We start from the raw sequence: 17133 nt of genomic DNA, 5'->3' as shown, positions 1-17133 counted from the left end.
TAAATAGCAAAAGCCAGAGGTGACATGAAGAAAATAAAATACAAACATGTCCAAACTCTGCTTTTCATAGCATAATACCAAAATGCTGTGCTAGCCAACTAATTACCATTTCATTTTTTCCTGAAGTGTTTTCCCACTCAGATTTCTCATTTGTTCTTTTTAAGCTACTACTTCAAACACATTAAATTATATGATTGCATTTGTAGCATATATAGTAATGCAATTGGCATTAAAGGGAAAATCATGTTCAGAACAAAAGCTTTAATTAGATCTAAATATAGAATTATAGTGCCACTAGTCGTTTCAAAAGGCTTTTGAATCATCAAAGGTTAATTGTCAAGATAACACTGGTGTGATTAAAAGGAATAAATATGTCACATTGATTTGGCTCAGCATTAATGCACCAAGTAAATCCTAAATTACTGCACTCCCTCTAAATCAGACCACTGAAAGCAGATTCTTTAAAAAACTATGAAATTATCTGCTTCCATCCCAGGGATTATTGTTCTAGATAATTGGAATGTTATATAGTTGAACAAGCTATCAACAGATGAAGGTACTGCACTGATTTAGCAAAGCAACTGCTAGACTGGGAAATCCCATGGGATTTGAGCACTTTCTGAGCCATTTCACTTATATTAATTTTTTAAAAATTAAAAAAAATAGGAAAACAAAGAGGCATGTAAGAGATGAAAGTGAAATGAGATTAAAATATTTCATAGGAAGTGAAGAATCAGAGGCAACACCAACTTTAGCAAGCACTTGGGTAAGAAGTGGGTCAGCAGGGAAGCAGTCAGTGTTCATCTTTTATAGCTGTACAAGATGGTACAGAACTTTTACCTTTATCCACCCCTCTGGAAGCAGACTGAAGTTGTCCAAAGGACCATGATTGGTTTAGACCTTTAGGTCTCTGGGGTTGGAATGCACGTGATCCACAGTAAGAGCACTAAACAGATTCTTGTTTAATATTTATCAAAACGATATTGAGTTTGTAAACATCCAACTGCTCTACAAGTCAAAGCAGCCAACATGCAGCTAGAGATAATTGGAGGAATTCACTATGTGGCTTCAGTTGTGAATCAAAGGAAAGTGTAATGCAGATGCAGCTACAGAGCCCCATAATCTGCTTCAGCAAATGACAAGTAATGTCTCCTATGACCTGCTTGTATTTACATAAGGAGAATTAGTATGGAACTATTAGAAAAACAGACATTGAAACATAACTTTTAGACATGCATTCATAACTATTTAAATTAAAAATCACAATAAAACTAAAACAACTTCATTATTTCCTACTTATTTTTGGACAGACATGAAATCATATATAAATCTTACTGGATAAAAGCTCAAATAATCAGAACATTTTTTTTAAAGCAGAATAGAGAGACTCTGAGAAACTACACAATTCTTTAGGCATTGTTCTCTGTGTTGAGAAGCTTTAGTGGTTACTCTTTGTGCCTGTCAGCAGTTTTGGCTGTCACATTAAAAAATAAATAAATCACTTTTCTGCCATATGAGAACTTTTTCTAGGCTGAACTTCTTGTCTCCACAATGTGTCCTCAGCCTGGAAATGAAATCCAAACTGTGATCCACTCTTTCTGTTACTAATTCTACGAAGTATGTTCTTGTTTAACTTCTCCTGGGACACTTCTGGAGGTATGCAGTGCATTATTAAGATAACAAACTAATAAAATAAAAATTCTCAAATTTTAAGTAGAGCTTGCAGAAATTCAGTTTCTTTGATGGAGACAGCCCGTCAAAGTCCACATTTGTGTGCTTCTTGCTCTTTTGGTATGAGTTTGGGATCAGAGAGTTGCCCTTTGTATTCAATATATGGCTTTTTGGCCTTTGTATGTTATATAGCAAATCCATTAATTTTGGTCTTAACAGTACTGGATTTAAATACATACGTACCTGACTTTATAATTTCTGCTTCAATTTGAGTAGTGAGTCACACCTAGCTACAGTTTAAAATAAGTATTTAAACTTTCTTCATCATTATCTGCAAAGCTTCAGAATAAAATAGCTTTGTAAGCAGTGGATTGAACACTGGAAAAACGAACAGAATGGGAAAGATGCACCAGGAGGTGGAATTAATTGTTTTCTGTTCCCTTTCTGATGTCGCATGGCCAAATATGCTGAGCAACTGATGACAAATCGAATAATGTCAAGGGGGAAAGGTGGAAAGTAGAAAATAGTGACTAAGCAGCAAGTTTATGCTTCAATATACAATTTTTTTCTTATCACCTACCATGTGAAAGATTAGGTGTTATGATTTTTTCAATCTTATTTTTGGTCAACATGTTCTCCAACTATTTATTTAGAAATGCGAGACAACCATCCAGTTTAACTAATAGGCTACACAAGGAGTCAGCATTGCTTACCATCACACTCATATTAAGAGCATAGAAGCAGGGAAGACAATATTCTAAGAAGCATTAAAAATCAGTACTCTATTCCTCATACAGTCTTTCTACTGACTAAAACGCTGTAAATTTTGAACAAAACCAGTTTTTAAAATTTTCAATTCAAAGTTTTCAAAATCATCAACATCAGAGAATCACACTTTTCTCCCTGAAAAATGTCCTGAAAAGTAAAAAATAATTTCTTTTTTGAGAGACCAAATATTTCAGTAACCAAAAGGAATTTACTTAAGAACTCCTTTAATAAAGCCTCATGAGAATTCATTGTCTCAAGTGTCCTTGTTTTCCTCAGGTCAAAATCCCAAGCATGATTCAATTTCCCAGTATGGATTTCATATGGGTACTCTTGGGCAACCTCAGATGGTTTATCAAGAAGAAAGACCAGAAAACACAGCTGGAGCTTTATTTGAATCAAGGAACCGCATCTGTACAGAAAAGCATGCCATGAGAAACCCAACAACAGTTCCTGTGAGTACCTCTGAAATAGAGATTTTTTAAATGTATTTTTCAATTTCTGAATTTTTGTCTAATTCTTCCATAAGTAAAAAAGCCTAAAAATATTGGCATGAAATGATAGAAGACAAAGTTAAATGTTCTCAAGGATTCATTGCATTCACAGGGTCAAGTGACACACATGAATTTCAGAGAAGTTAATCTACCATGGTTTCAGCTTTTAGTGGTGCAGTTTCATAATGGAGTTTAAAAGACACAAAACAGCAAATGAACAATGTGTAGGTTCTGCGGCACAAGAACCATTTTCCTTGACAAATATTCCCTTCTCTGTTGTTGTGAAGGCAATATCTTAAGTTCTGGTAAATTACAGAGCCTGCTACAAGACATGTTGACACATCTACTACATTTTCTACCAGTAATGGCTGGAAAGGAGAAAACATCTGCTGAGGGAAATGCTTTATGGTGGAGAAGAGATGATGGGCAATCTATAAAAGGATGGGGCTGCTGAATGTTTGAATGTTACCTTCTCCATCATTTTTGACTGACCTTGTCCACTTCACTGATGTTATAGTTTGAAAAGTTTTGAGAAATACAGAGCTGCAACCTGTGAATGAGATTTAAGCTTCCCTGTGATGCTAAAGTTTGTTAAAAAGTAAGTTGTTCACTTTTTAAAGAAACAGCTAACACTTCTTGTAGAGGATTTGTAATATCAAAATAATTGCTGTGTGACAACCTATTCTGCAAACTACAAGACCTACTCAAGTCCCACCCAACAATGAGTTGTTCTCCAGTATGGAACGACTAGATCAAGTCAGTAAATAAGAAATAATTGCCAAACTGCAATATATACAACAACAACAGCTGCCTACGTTCTAGATGTCTGTGAGAGGGCGCTCAGGGGAGGGCAGAGGGCAGAGAAGAGTCATGGTGCACTAAGTAATTTTTTTGCCATGATCCTGGTGATCTCTGTGTTTAACTTGCTGGGCTTCTTGGCAACTTCTTAGCAAGTGAATATTCCCATAAAACAGAGTATGGACAGACGACCCAGTTTTCAATTCTTTCTTTGCAGCAAACTCAAATATGTTTAAAAGAGAACAATTCCTTGTCTCTGAAATTATTGCCACTAGAGACTTCTGGTTTTTTTATTTTTGCTTCTTCTTTCCAAAACTGTAATATTACAAGATCCTGTGAGTTCAGTTGTGCTGTCCTAGTGAAAATTATTTTCTGCTGATGAAATCACTGCCATTCCTGAAGTTTTTGAATCAACCCTTCCTCCCCAAAAAGCAATCTTTATGGAAAGCAGTTGGTTTAAGTGAAACATTGTCTTTCCTGATGTAATCTGGTGAAGAAATAAAAAATGTTTTGAAGAATCAAGTATACTGGAGACATAGTTTTCCCTTTCCATTGAAGAAATGGAGCTACTGCAACAATTCCATATAGTGCTCAGAGTCCCCACTGGATGCTCAGCAAATAATTCCCAAATAAATGTAAGGTAGGGCAAGTGCATAGGTGGAACCCAAAGGTTTCTTCCAATCTACTTTGTCACACTACTCTGACAGCAATCCAGCATTCTCCGTAGCAGAGCAGAGCTGAGATTTTCATAGCCTTTAGCAAACTGATCTTCCTGTTTCATTGTCACCAGGACTGTCAGCGCTGCCATTAACATTACTTCAGAAATAGCTGCTATTCTGAAATTCTCATCTGCTCCTATATCAGAACTCTAGAAGGCTTCAGAAACTCTCAGCAGAGATGTCATTATCAAACCAGCAGCATCACAGTCGCAACAGGAACCAACATGCTCAATTAGTCTTAATGTACTGTATTTCTGTTCCTAATTTAATAGACTTGCAACCTTTTCTGCAGCATCTGTTAGCTGCAGCAAGGTCATCAACTCTTTCATTAGTGCTGAATGGCAGAAAGAACTGGCAACATGCAGAGTTTCCTCAGAACACCCAGTTTTCCTGAGTGTCAATTATGGTTATTAGTACAGATAGCCCTTCTTTCCTACAGAATCACTCTGCCCTTCGGTGGAGTTGGAACTGGGTTAGTAACTGACAATTCCTCAAACTACACTAATTACAAAGATGGGAAATTCAGTGAAGGAAGAACTAGAGCCAAAAACTTTTTTAAGAGGATGAGGAGTTTAATAATATGAATCTTACCTTTTCAGCAATGGGGGGAAAAAGTCAGAGAAATGTGTAAAAGTGCCAAAGGTACTGGTAGTAGTCACTTTTAACTAGCATTGTTAGAATTCAGTTGCCCATAAGGAATTCTTGAAAGAAGTGCAAAAATAAACTAGTCTGTTCAATTAAAGCATCTAAAACAGTAGGGTAGAGAGGATAATCCAGAAGAAAATAGGTATCTTCTCTGGACTAATTAGTCATTGGTCATCTAAACTGTAATAAATTACCATTTATTAATCAAACTGTTCAATATGTAGACATAAAAACATATATAGAACACAAATCATGGAAACTAGAAGTTCAAAATTCTGATGCACCCATAGGTTTTAAAGAAAATGGTGAGAAATGGCAGGGTTGTGATATGACATATCAAGGAAATCAGGCTCATTAGGTAAGGCAAATGAGATCATTATTCAGATTGTTTGAAACACCTCAGTTGAGAAATTTGTTGGGGTTTTATTAGAAACGGTTTACATTAATTTAATTAAACTATTCACAAGAAGTACTATCTGCATAAATCACTCAACACTTCTGCACTTTTAACTAAATTCTGAATAAATCTTTTAGCAAATGCATAAGGGTCAAGATTTCTGTTCTTGATATTTCTAACATTAGAAAGTAAACCCATAAAAAAGTCTCTGTAAAGTGCTGCTCATTCTCCAAACATGAGGCTTTTACTCTTCTTCTTCTGGTTTTATTTTTTTAAAGAGAACTGATAAACTTCTTTGCAGACCCCCAATAGTGTCCCCTATAGACGCATTCTCACTTGTTGATCAAAATTCAGATAAATTTGGACCAAGACCAGAGCACTAAATTATATTTTGTCTCTGTACAGCCACATAGGATGGTACATGGCATGTCAAGACTCAGTGCTACATACCAATTTTGCAGATTAACCTTTCAAAGCAACTAATATATCAATTTGTTCCAGCCATTTGATAAAAATGTTTTACCTTGTCTAGGTCAAGATAGAGCCATGGGGTTTTAAAAATTAGTTTATTCCCTTAATCTTAAACACATTTCATTACTGTGACACTGAATAAGCATGAGGAAAGGAAATATAAACAGTTTTCATCAGGAATTATTCTTATCAGCCATTCTTTGCCAAAGGTTAATACCCTGCAAAGCACCTGCACAAATATGGGCTTGTGTTTGCAAATACGTTCAATGAATATGCAGAGAAACTAAATGTTGATACCACTAGTCCTCCTGTTCCAACCCCTGTATTACCAGGCTTGTGCTGCTTTGCTGTATTTCTCCTGTGTTGTGCATTTTTCATTTTATTTCTGTTACATCTCAGAGGCACCGACAAAGAATACAGATTGCCAGGAGCTGACAGCAATCTTCTGGCAAGTTGTGGTATGGCACCAGTAAAACATATCAAGAGGAAAAATATACTTACAATGTCATTTTTATGATTAGCAGCCAAAAAAAGAGGCAAGGAGGCAGGGAAATTAGCACACTATACTACAAAGCACGTGCTGGTTGGCAGACTGAATTCTTTAATGACATTCTTATTAAGTTCTTGCTGCCAAATCCTGTTTGCTTTTGCTGTCAGAACTGTCTGCATTTATAATGAATAACTGCTTAGAAGCTACTTACATAAAGCATTGTTTTCATGTCACTGCCATAGATGGCATCTCTAGGCAGATGAGAGGGCACCTTGTGAATGAGTTCATTGAACAGTACTTTTTAACATATTTGTGCCGGAACAGTGTTTCTATGGACATAGTCACATTGGTCTGGACTACAGCATCCTGAGCATGAAGATCTCCAGACTTAACATACTCTTAATCTGAGTGATCTGATACCATATTTTCACAATGTTTGCAATTGGGTTAGCTCTACTCTCAAGGCAGGCTATCAGAGTAGTTATGAGAGTAGCGAGACGCAGTGGTTGTGGGAAACCCTCCAGAAAAATGTAAATACACAGTATGCCAATGCCCTAGTGTAAAACAATCCCAGAGGCAGAAGCCTCTTGGCAGATGGGGAAGGGTTGCAATAAATGAGCTTGCAGGGTAGTCTTGTAAAATCTTGCCAAAATTACACTGTTTACACAACAAATAAAGCAGAGGAAGATGTCTCTCTCTTTCCACACACCGGAGTTCTTACCTTTATGCTTTTATCTCCAATGTTTAATTTCCCCCTGGTCGACACCAGCTCTGTATGCAGAACATATTAAGAATTCATAATTTAGAGTGAATGTCTCAGCAAAATTTCCATTATGGAGCTGGTTTGCTTGCAGTACTTTGTTACTGTGATGATGTGAGCGGTGTGAATCCTGGATATTACTGGGAAGTTGCTACAGCAAAACTCATTCTTTGTAAATAACTTTGAGTATAAATATAATTCAGTAACTGTTGACAGATCACTAATATGTCTTTTCCAAATAAAGTGTGACACAGATTGAGCCCGGGGCAATGAAACTGTTTTTGAAAACATCTAGACTTTTAAAAGTAAGCCGTACAGAGCATGCACTAGAATCCTTCTCAGCTTTAAGAAGGTATTACTAGAAACAAGTTTTTTAACGTGGAACAAAACATGTAGTGGCACAAAGAATTTAAAGAGAGAAAACTATATGAGAAGCCTAAAACCTTCAAAAGGCAAGAAGGTCAATCCTAAAATGCAGTAGTCAAGGTCAATAGTGCAAATAGGTGGAAAACAGCCTTGCAGGCTGATGTAGTCCCACAAGTATTTACTTATCATTGGATATGTAATCCACACCTACCCCCCATCACATTGGCTCCAGTGTGATTTTACCTGCATGTTAGGTAGTTGTATTCATGTAGTGTAAAGTGTGACTGCAAACTGCTCAGAGAGACAAAAAGTTTTATATGTACCTCTAAGCATCGTTGCATAGCATTGTAGGACAAACTTTTTCACGTGCCTAGATTTGACTTTACTGGTAAAGAGCATAGAATCATTGTTTGGGTAACTCAAATACCAGCCAAACCACATCAAAAGTAAAAACTGGAGTCTAATGCACATGTAAAATGTTGCCTTTTTTAAGTACAGTGGTGAGAGGGTGTATTTTTTTTTTTTTTTGCCACGTTAGAAAATTCTAGGTGCCATGCAGTTCAGAATATACCCCTCAGCCTTTCACAGTAGGTCAAACAGTAACATTACTACCCTGCTGAGAGTATATTTCAGTGGGTGGGTGATGGGGGAAGACAGAACTTTTTTTCTGGCCCAATTACAAAGGGAAGAATTGTCAAGGTCTTAGCATGACTATTCCTTATCCTGCACAAGAGCCCTCTTCACCTCTCAAATGCCTTCTCGTTCTTCAGACGGGCATTGCACAGTATGATACCCAGGCTGCTGCTAAAAAACCATGCCTGCTGCCATGAATCTCCCTGTCAGGAAGCAGCAAGATCCAACTGTGCCATAAGGAAAAGGCAGTGGGAAACCAAGGATGATGAAGCAGCTGGCAGACAGAGGGGCCATGACAGCAAGGGTCAAGTCCCACAATACGTGACTGAGGTAACCAGAGAAGGTGTGGTGACAGCATTCAGCTAGGCTGAGTGTTCAGATCATGAGAGAAGATCATAGAGACAAATCAGAATGACCAAGTCACAGAGTCAAGCCAACATGTGAAATGAGAGTCTGGATCAAGTGTCCACAGCTGGGGATGGGCATGACTGTGGCACAACTGCAAGGTAGGTCAGATGGGGACAGGGGCAAGAAACTCAGCTTAAAAGCAAGTCTGAAGGAAAGGAATGGGGACCCTTAGACAGGGCATCTTCAATCTCTTTTTCACAAGAGGTCTTCTCAATGAGCCAGCCTGAACACAGGCAGCTGTACCCTTGACATGAAGCCCAGGCAAACTCCCAGGAGGGGAGGGGAATGGGCTGATACCCTCTGGACTTCCAACATAAGCACTCACACAGTGTGGGTTCTCCTTCTAAATGCTGATGATCTCTTGAAAGAAATGAGAACACAACTCAAGTGGAATTATGTATTTTTAGAGTGACCGTAATATACTTTTAGAGTAAATCTTACTGTTTGCTCTATGGTCAAAAAAGACATGTGGCTGTAAGAAAACTTGTCAACCTCTCTATCTGAGGATACTGAATCTCAGAAAAATGGAAAAATAAACTCCCATCTGGTTGTATTTAAAAATGGATAGAGACTGTTGTATTTTAGGGGACATGCATCCTATTTCTCAGTGACAGATGGAAAAAAAATATATACCCACACAATTTAACTCGGACAAGTCTTTATTCTTAGTATTGAATTCAGATTCCTTGCCAATTAAAAACAGTGAATCAAAAAGTGAGATTATAATTAGATAACTAGTTAGCTGAGTACAGCTGAACTATCAAATCAATTCGGATGGAAAAAATCAGCCAGAGACTCAGATAAGAGCCTTGTTATGAAGTTCTTTATAAAACCCCCATGAATCAATAAAGTAGGCATTCCTCCAAACTTACAGAGACTTTGTTATTTAAATCATGTAATTTAAATCATGTAATCCTGATTTTGATAGCTCTTGTGCAGCCACACCGACCTGCAACCCCATATTGTAGGTTGCTCCAGTTTTCCTCTTTTTCACCACAAATAAGGGGGAAGATATTTTTGATCTAGTCCCATCATGATAACTGGCGCAAGAAAGGGCCAGTCAGAATGAAGGATGTTTAAAAGAGAGCTAGTCCTTGTGGGAACCTGGTAGACAATTTGAGCTAGAGCTGATAATGGACTTCATCACCCGAAACTTGAATCCCACAATTGACTAATGCTTAGACATCTGACCCCAGAATTGAAGCTAGCCCTGTGCCTTGAATTATCTGCATAAGGTATGAGGAGAATTGGCTAGCTCAGAGTAAAGTCCATCCAAACAATGAATTATAAATTGACTCATGTGGTCCTGGTGTCAAGTAAGTTGTGTTCCCAGTAGATTCAGAACCTGCAAGGAGTTCACCTATATCATATGAACCATTTTGCTATAGTGCTGTTGGGTAGGTGAAGATTCCACTCATAGTTTTCAACTTAGTAGAGGCCATTAGCTTCTGCAACACAATTACAGCTAAAGTGGGGTCTCAATGAATTTGTAATTTGTAATTGTGTCACAATTACACAATTGTAACACATGCTGACATGTGAATTGCAGATACAGCCCTAAGGAAACAAAAGAACTATCATTCTGCAAATGCATTTTTTTCAGTGCAAAGTAGAGAAGAGTAGTGGTTTCTGGAATTCATGTTTGGTAGTGGGTTTAGTGTCTCAATATTTATTTTGGAAAAGGTCTGCATAGAAGTAATGCAGTTTTTCCTAAAACAACCAGACAAGATTCTGCTTCAGCCTTCATGGATCCTTTGTTACTAATCTTCCAATCCAGAGTTTAGTTTGCGACTTACACTGCATCCAATGAAGAGCAACAAAGCTGACAAAGAATCTAGAACACAAGTCCTGTGATAAACAGCTGAGGGAACTGCAAATAATACACTGTCCTCGAGTAAAAAGCAATAGGACAAGAAGAAATGGCCTCTAGTAGAGGCAAGGGAGGTTTAGATTGGGTATTTAGAAAAATTTCTTGACAAAAAGGTTGTCAGGCATCGGAACAGTCTTCCCAGAGACGTGGTGGAAACACCATCCCTGGCAGTGTTAAAAAAAATATATGAACATGGCACTTAAGGACATGGTTTATTTGTAGGCTTGGCAGTTTTAGCTTTATAATTGGACTTGATATGTTAAGGGTTTTTCCAACCTAATTAATTCTATTATATGGCCATTAAACAGGTGTTTAATGTGTCTACAATAAATCACTTAATTATTCAACTTTTTGAAATATGCTTTCCTTACTTCCTTACTTTTAACTCATACCTCAAGGAATTCATCTGGTTTCATGTAAGAAGGTCTTTACAGACTTTTCAGTGACCCACATTCATAAAAGACATGTTTTGTATGTACAGCCCCCATTAAATTCACAGAGAGAAGGACTGTTTAAAAGTGTATTCTGGAAGAAGGGCAACATATTAACATTTATTGAATATTGAAGCCTCTGAGTAGCAGCTCCTTAGCTGTTGTCTTTCCTCTCATTGAGTTGGCTTGCTCCTAGAGGACTGACATGAGACAGTGATATACAAATTAAAAATTATTCTGTTTTGCAAGCCAACCAGTGAGTAGGTAGATCATAGAGGACTGACATGAGACAGTGATAATACAAATTAAAAATTATTCTGTTTTGCAAGCCAACCAGTGAGTAGGTAGATCATAGAGGACTGACATGAGACAGTGATATACAAATTAAAAATTATTCTGTTTTGCAAGCCAACCAGTGAGTAGGTAGATCATAAACTGACATTTCTTAATTTTATCAGATTGTAGTAGAATTATATAAACTCTAGGATTGTTAATGCTGATGGAAGAGATTTTAAATAACATTTCTCCAGGCTTTATTTGGAAACTGGATGGTCAGATGATAATTACCCTATTTGCATTTCTAAATTACTGCCAGCAGAGCCTTAGCTACTGCAATCTAGCATAGACCAACACTTCATTGGGCTCAAGAGGCAATTAAACTACCGAAATAAAAAAAAAATAAAATGAAGCATGAACAGTTTTTCAGTGTCTTGCATTAATTGTTTGAAAGGCTTTACTTACCTTCTTGAGATTGTCTGATCTGTAAACTGAGATGATCATTTGCATTATGGTAATGAAAATACTATACACATCAAAAGGATGAAAAAATCCTCTAACTGCCTCACTTTTAGTGATTGATTTCCAATAATAAACCTGAGCAGGTTCAAGGCAAAGGATCTCACTGGGTAAACTGAAGATATGAGCAGCAGACTGAGTGCTTGCTCTGGCTTTACTGCAGGGATGCAAAAATTCTACATCCCTTTCTTCACTTCATAGGTGAAGTAAGCTTACATACTAATTCTACATAGCTTACTTCACTATTTTCAGGGTTCTGACTTTCCAAACTATTCAGGTATATAAAAAAAGAAAAATATTTGAGGAAGGTAGTGTCTGTGTGTTTGGGGGATAATTAACAAATGAAAAGCTGAAGAGTAAAAAACTAAAAACCATCTCAAGCAGAAGCAATACCCAGGAACAGGCTCAGTGGTGAAAGAAATGTTTTGCAGACAAAGACAATGAAAGTAAAAATCTGAGGTACAGAAAGCTATCACACTAAAACTCTTCCTAGTATCCTCGCCCTCTCCTTTCAGCCTACATTTTTCCTGTTTGATTAATGAATATTAATGATCTTCTGAGGCCAAGTGAACCAACAGCCAGATGCTGTTGCCATGTCCATTTCCTAGCTGGAAAGCCCTATTCCAGACCACAGAGCATGCTTTTGCAGCCCCATGTGAGTTGGGGTGGTCTACTCACATCTACAGATAGATGGAATGTAATAGGCCATGATGCCTATGTGACAAACCCAGTCAACATCCCACACCCTTCCTGGGCCTTTCTTCACGCACTCGTTTGCACATGTGTACTGGTTTGGGCTGGCACAGGGTTAATTTTCTTCCTAGCACTTCATATGGTGTTGTGTTTTGAATTTGTGACCAAAAGAGTGTTGGGAATTCAGGGGTATTTTTGCTATTGCTGACATGGTTTGCACAGTGTCAAGGCTTTTTCTGTTTCCCACCCCTCCCCATCAGTGAAGGGAATAGGAGTGCACAAGGAACTGGGAGAGGACACAGCTGGAACAGCTGACCCCAGCTGACCAAAGGGATATCCCAGACCATATGAAGTTTTGCTCAGATACAAAAGATGAAGGGAAAAAGGGGGAAGAAGGAATATTTGGAGTTAGGGTATTCATCTTTGCTAGTAAGCCTTAGTGTGATGGAGCCTGGCTTTCCTGGAAATGGCTGAACACCTGCCTGACCATGAGAAGTGTTGAATGAATTCCTTATTTTTGCTTTGCTTATGTGCAGCTTTTGCTTTACCTATTGGAGTGTTTTTATCTCAATCTACAAGTTTTCCCATTTTAACCTTTCTGATTCTACCCCCTTCCCACAGCAGGAGAGGTGGATGATGGGAGGGCAGTGAGTGAAGAGCTGCATGGGATTGAGCTACCTCCAGTGGTTAATCCACAACACCACACCAGCTCGGCACCCCTCTTCATAAAGAGTCTTCATTTTTAATTACTTTGTCCAGTACCTTAGCTTACCTTACGTAGGGAAGAGGAAAATTGTTATCATCTGGCATTGTTTTCAAAACTATTGAGATAAATATGGGTAATAAAAGCTTTTATTTCAAGATATTTAGGCACAGTTTCAACAGACTACTTTCTTTTTCTTTCCCTCTTTCCATAGTACTTTCCATCTTCTGTAGATTTCTCTTCTTCTGAGGGCTTATTCCTTTCTCCCAGGAAGCTGTTACTACTGACTTTGCTCTTAAGTTTCACTACAAAGATTAGTAACTCCAGGAAGGCAAAAGTTCATTAACCCTGGTCTCCAAAGTATTTGTGTTTTGTGGTTGGACTGTTTCATATCTAACAAATTGTGAGATCTGATTGGAAATCTCATGGTTAAAGTGTTTATATGTGTCTTTCTCCTGCATGGAATTTTGCTTCTTAACAAGACTTAAGAATAACATATATACTTCCCATCTGCCTGCCACAAATAAATGTATGGGGAAATTAACATCTCTAAGAGTTATGCTATTTCAGATTAAACAAGCTGATGATTAAAAAATTACTGAGGGACCAGAGAGACAGGAGAGCAGGGAGGGAGACACAGAGAGACATAGGAATGTATACATACATTTATAAAGGCATGTACCTAGGATAAAGAAATCACAGCCATCACCAGCACAGACATTAGGGCAAAATCCACATTAACAGCTCATCTTGCCAATATTGCCTGATTCTTTTCAGGGTACCAGTTTAAGTTATCTTGGCAAGGGAATAATCTTCCAATATAATCTATGCAGGCACATTTGTAGTGTCTGGAAATGCACTTACCCAGTACTATCCAGTGCAATTGGGAATACACAAAATGTTTTTTGTATATACAGTAGACAAATTCCTGAGTCACCTATTTGCTGGAATTATCAATGACTTGATGCAACATACTGATTTGCCTTTCAACTTGCACTAGAATTTGAGATATTGTTAGTAACCAGTCAGCCTATCACGTGTGCATAGAAGAAAGGTTTCCAAACCTTTTTGATCTACAGCCTCCCCTAGACTTCAGATGTAAATCTGACAAGAGATGTTTTGTTTTTTTTGCAGAACCTTTTGCAGAATGCCTCAACATAGTCCCCACACTGGAAGTTTGGCACCTAGGAATATTTCCCAAATGTAGTTCAGGTGTATGTCCCAGCTTTGCCTTCATTGCATTACTTCCTCAATTCATGATTCACCTCACAGTATGGTTTCCGTAGTTAAAAGCCAAATGCTGAATAAACCAGTAAGGTCATATGCTCAGTCCAAGCCTGGCCTTATCAACTTAGTTTAAGTGCTCAATATGGAGCCTATGATAAATGTAAACTTATTTATTTATAAAACCTTCCCGTGGAAGCCTTGGCATAACATGGAAAGATAAATTTCTGATAATTATTTTTGATCGAATAATGCAAATGCTGTATACATCAGACCTTCGTGATCTTTTGCTGGTTATTTTTAGTAAGCACTGCAGTAATAAATCTTCAGTGACAATGAAAGGCACAAGATGTGCACATAAGAATTGTCCATTTTTCTATGAATAAGTTTCATACTCAAAAGTTCACATTGCTTGTAGGTTATTTGGAAATCTATGGAATATTGCTTTCACTAGCAGTGAATTTATTCTCTGTATAACAAGAAAATTCAAAGGTTCTTTAGCTAGGTTTATTTGGTTATTGGACTGCAAAACAATTTCCAAATTCATTTAACTGGTATTCACCAGGGGAATTTACTGTTTAGGTAAGACCATAATTTAACTCTGGAAGGCAGCAGTGAAAATTTATTTGGTTAAATCTCATTAGCTACTGGAAAACCTATCTGGAAATTCCTAATCCTCCTCACTTTAAAACAGAAATTTGATACTGTAAATTACCTTGACTATAGGCTATAATTCTAAAACCTGTAATTGCAAATAAGAGTAAGTTTACACACAAGGCTGTTCATTACTGTCCTTCCTCACAGGAATATTTCTAAGCTAGTTTATACAAAGGTAGGTACTTGTCTGGTTTTGTATCTATTCAACTATATCCTGGAAAAGAACAAAAGCACACATCTAAGTAGAATATGTGGATCTGTGCTTTTGTTTGCTTTGTAAATACCAAATCACAAAACGTTTGAGGTAGGCAGACACTTGTGGAGGTCATTTAGTCAAATCCTCCTGCTCAAGCAAGGCTACCCATAGCCAGTTGCCTAGGTTCCTGTTCAGATGGCTTTTGAGTATCTCCAGAAATGGATATTTCACAGCATCCTTGGGCAACCTGTGCCAGTGCTCAGTCACCCTCATAGTACAAATGTGTTTACTGATTTCATAGGGAACCCAAGTGTCACTTTGTGCCCACTGTCTCTGGTCTTGTCACTGGGCACCACTGAAAAGAGCCTGGCTCCATCCTCCTTAGACTCTCCCTTCAGTTATTTGTACACATGGATTTGATCCCTCCTGAGCCTTCTCTTCTCCAGGCTGAGAAGTCCCAGCTCTTTGAGTTTTTCTTAATATGAGAGATGCTCCAGACCATTAATCACCTTAGGAGCCATTTACTCTCTCCAGTGTATCCATGTACATCTTGTACTGGGAAACCCAGAACTGGACCCAACACTTCAGGTGTGGCCTCACCAGTGCTGAGTAGAGAGAAAAGCTCACTTCTCTTCACCAGCTGGCAGGACACCTTTTAATGCTGCCCAAGATACCATTATCCTTCTTCCCATTTGGGCACATGGCTAGTTCATGTTCAACTTGGTGTCTACCAGGACTTCCAGCTGTTTGTCCCCCAGCCTGTACTGCTGCCTGTAGCTGCTCCTCCCAAGGTACAGTGGTTTGTACTTTTCCTTATTGAATTTTGAGAGGTTCCTCTAAGCCCATTTCTCCAGCCTGGCAAGGTTTGTCTAGATGTCAGCAGAGCCCTCTGGCATATCAGCCTCTTCTCCCAGTTTGGTCTCACCTGCAAATATGCTCAGGGTACACTTTGTCCCATCACTCCCTCAGATGATACATGATACATGATGCTCTTCTCTTTGCAGCTGTCCTAGATCCCTCTTCACAAGGTCATGGACTGTCACGGCTAAGGACTTCATAAACTTAATAATGTTGTAGTGTGTCATTTTTGTTGCAGATGATGTAAAGTTGGTATGTTCTGTTCACCCCTGTTCACTCTGTTACATGGTTCTGCCCTGGTTCTCCCCTCCCCATCAGTTCATGCCAATCCCCTTATCTCCACCCCAATTGTCCTTATTTGTGATAATTCATTACTGTAACCCCTCCCCAGACCCCTATCCATAACTCAGCGTCCCCTCCCGTTGTTCCAGAATCTTCTGCTGTTCCCGTCGAGTGATTGGATTAGGAGCCGGGGTCCCGCCCCCAGTTCAAATGCATTTGTCACCCCAACTGTCATTCCTCTGTAGCCCCCCACCCCCCTGTTTCCCGATTGGACCTGGGTCCAGTTCCACCCCTGTTCTCCGCCCCCTTTATAACCCCGTGTAGCTAGCTGCCCGGGGTCCCCGGTCGGCTGGTTGCCCTGGTGTCCAATAAAATCGGATTTCTACCCCCGGACGGAGACCCTCTTTTCTTCACTTTGCCGCAGCTGCCTCTAATTATTCCAGCTAGGCGCTCTCTGGACACCGCAGTGCCTCCGGAGAGTGCCCCCCGGTGCTGGCTGTGTCGGAGCTAGCCGCCGTCGATCCTGCTCCCCCAGCCGGGAGCAGAGAGACACAGTGCAGCATAATAATGCTTCCATGTTACATTTACAGAAATGTATGCGTGTACAAGTCCTCTCTGTCCTCCATCTAACTTCTCTGACACTACAGCTAGAGAAATTAGTGAAAGAGTACTAACATCAAATTGCAGTTTTGGAATGTTTGCACTCCAAATGCAATTCAACTGCACTGTGATACAGACACTTCTCAATAGCATCTTTCTATAAATTCAACTGTGTAAGTTCTTGAACACCTTTAATGACCTTATTTA

Source organism: Motacilla alba, chromosome 1, assembly GCF_015832195.1.
Source record: "Motacilla alba alba isolate MOTALB_02 chromosome 1, Motacilla_alba_V1.0_pri, whole genome shotgun sequence".
NCBI lineage: Eukaryota > Metazoa > Chordata > Aves > Passeriformes > Motacillidae > Motacilla > Motacilla alba.
The sequence above is the reverse complement of the archived record's forward strand: the minus strand, read 5'-3'. Positions refer to the sequence as shown.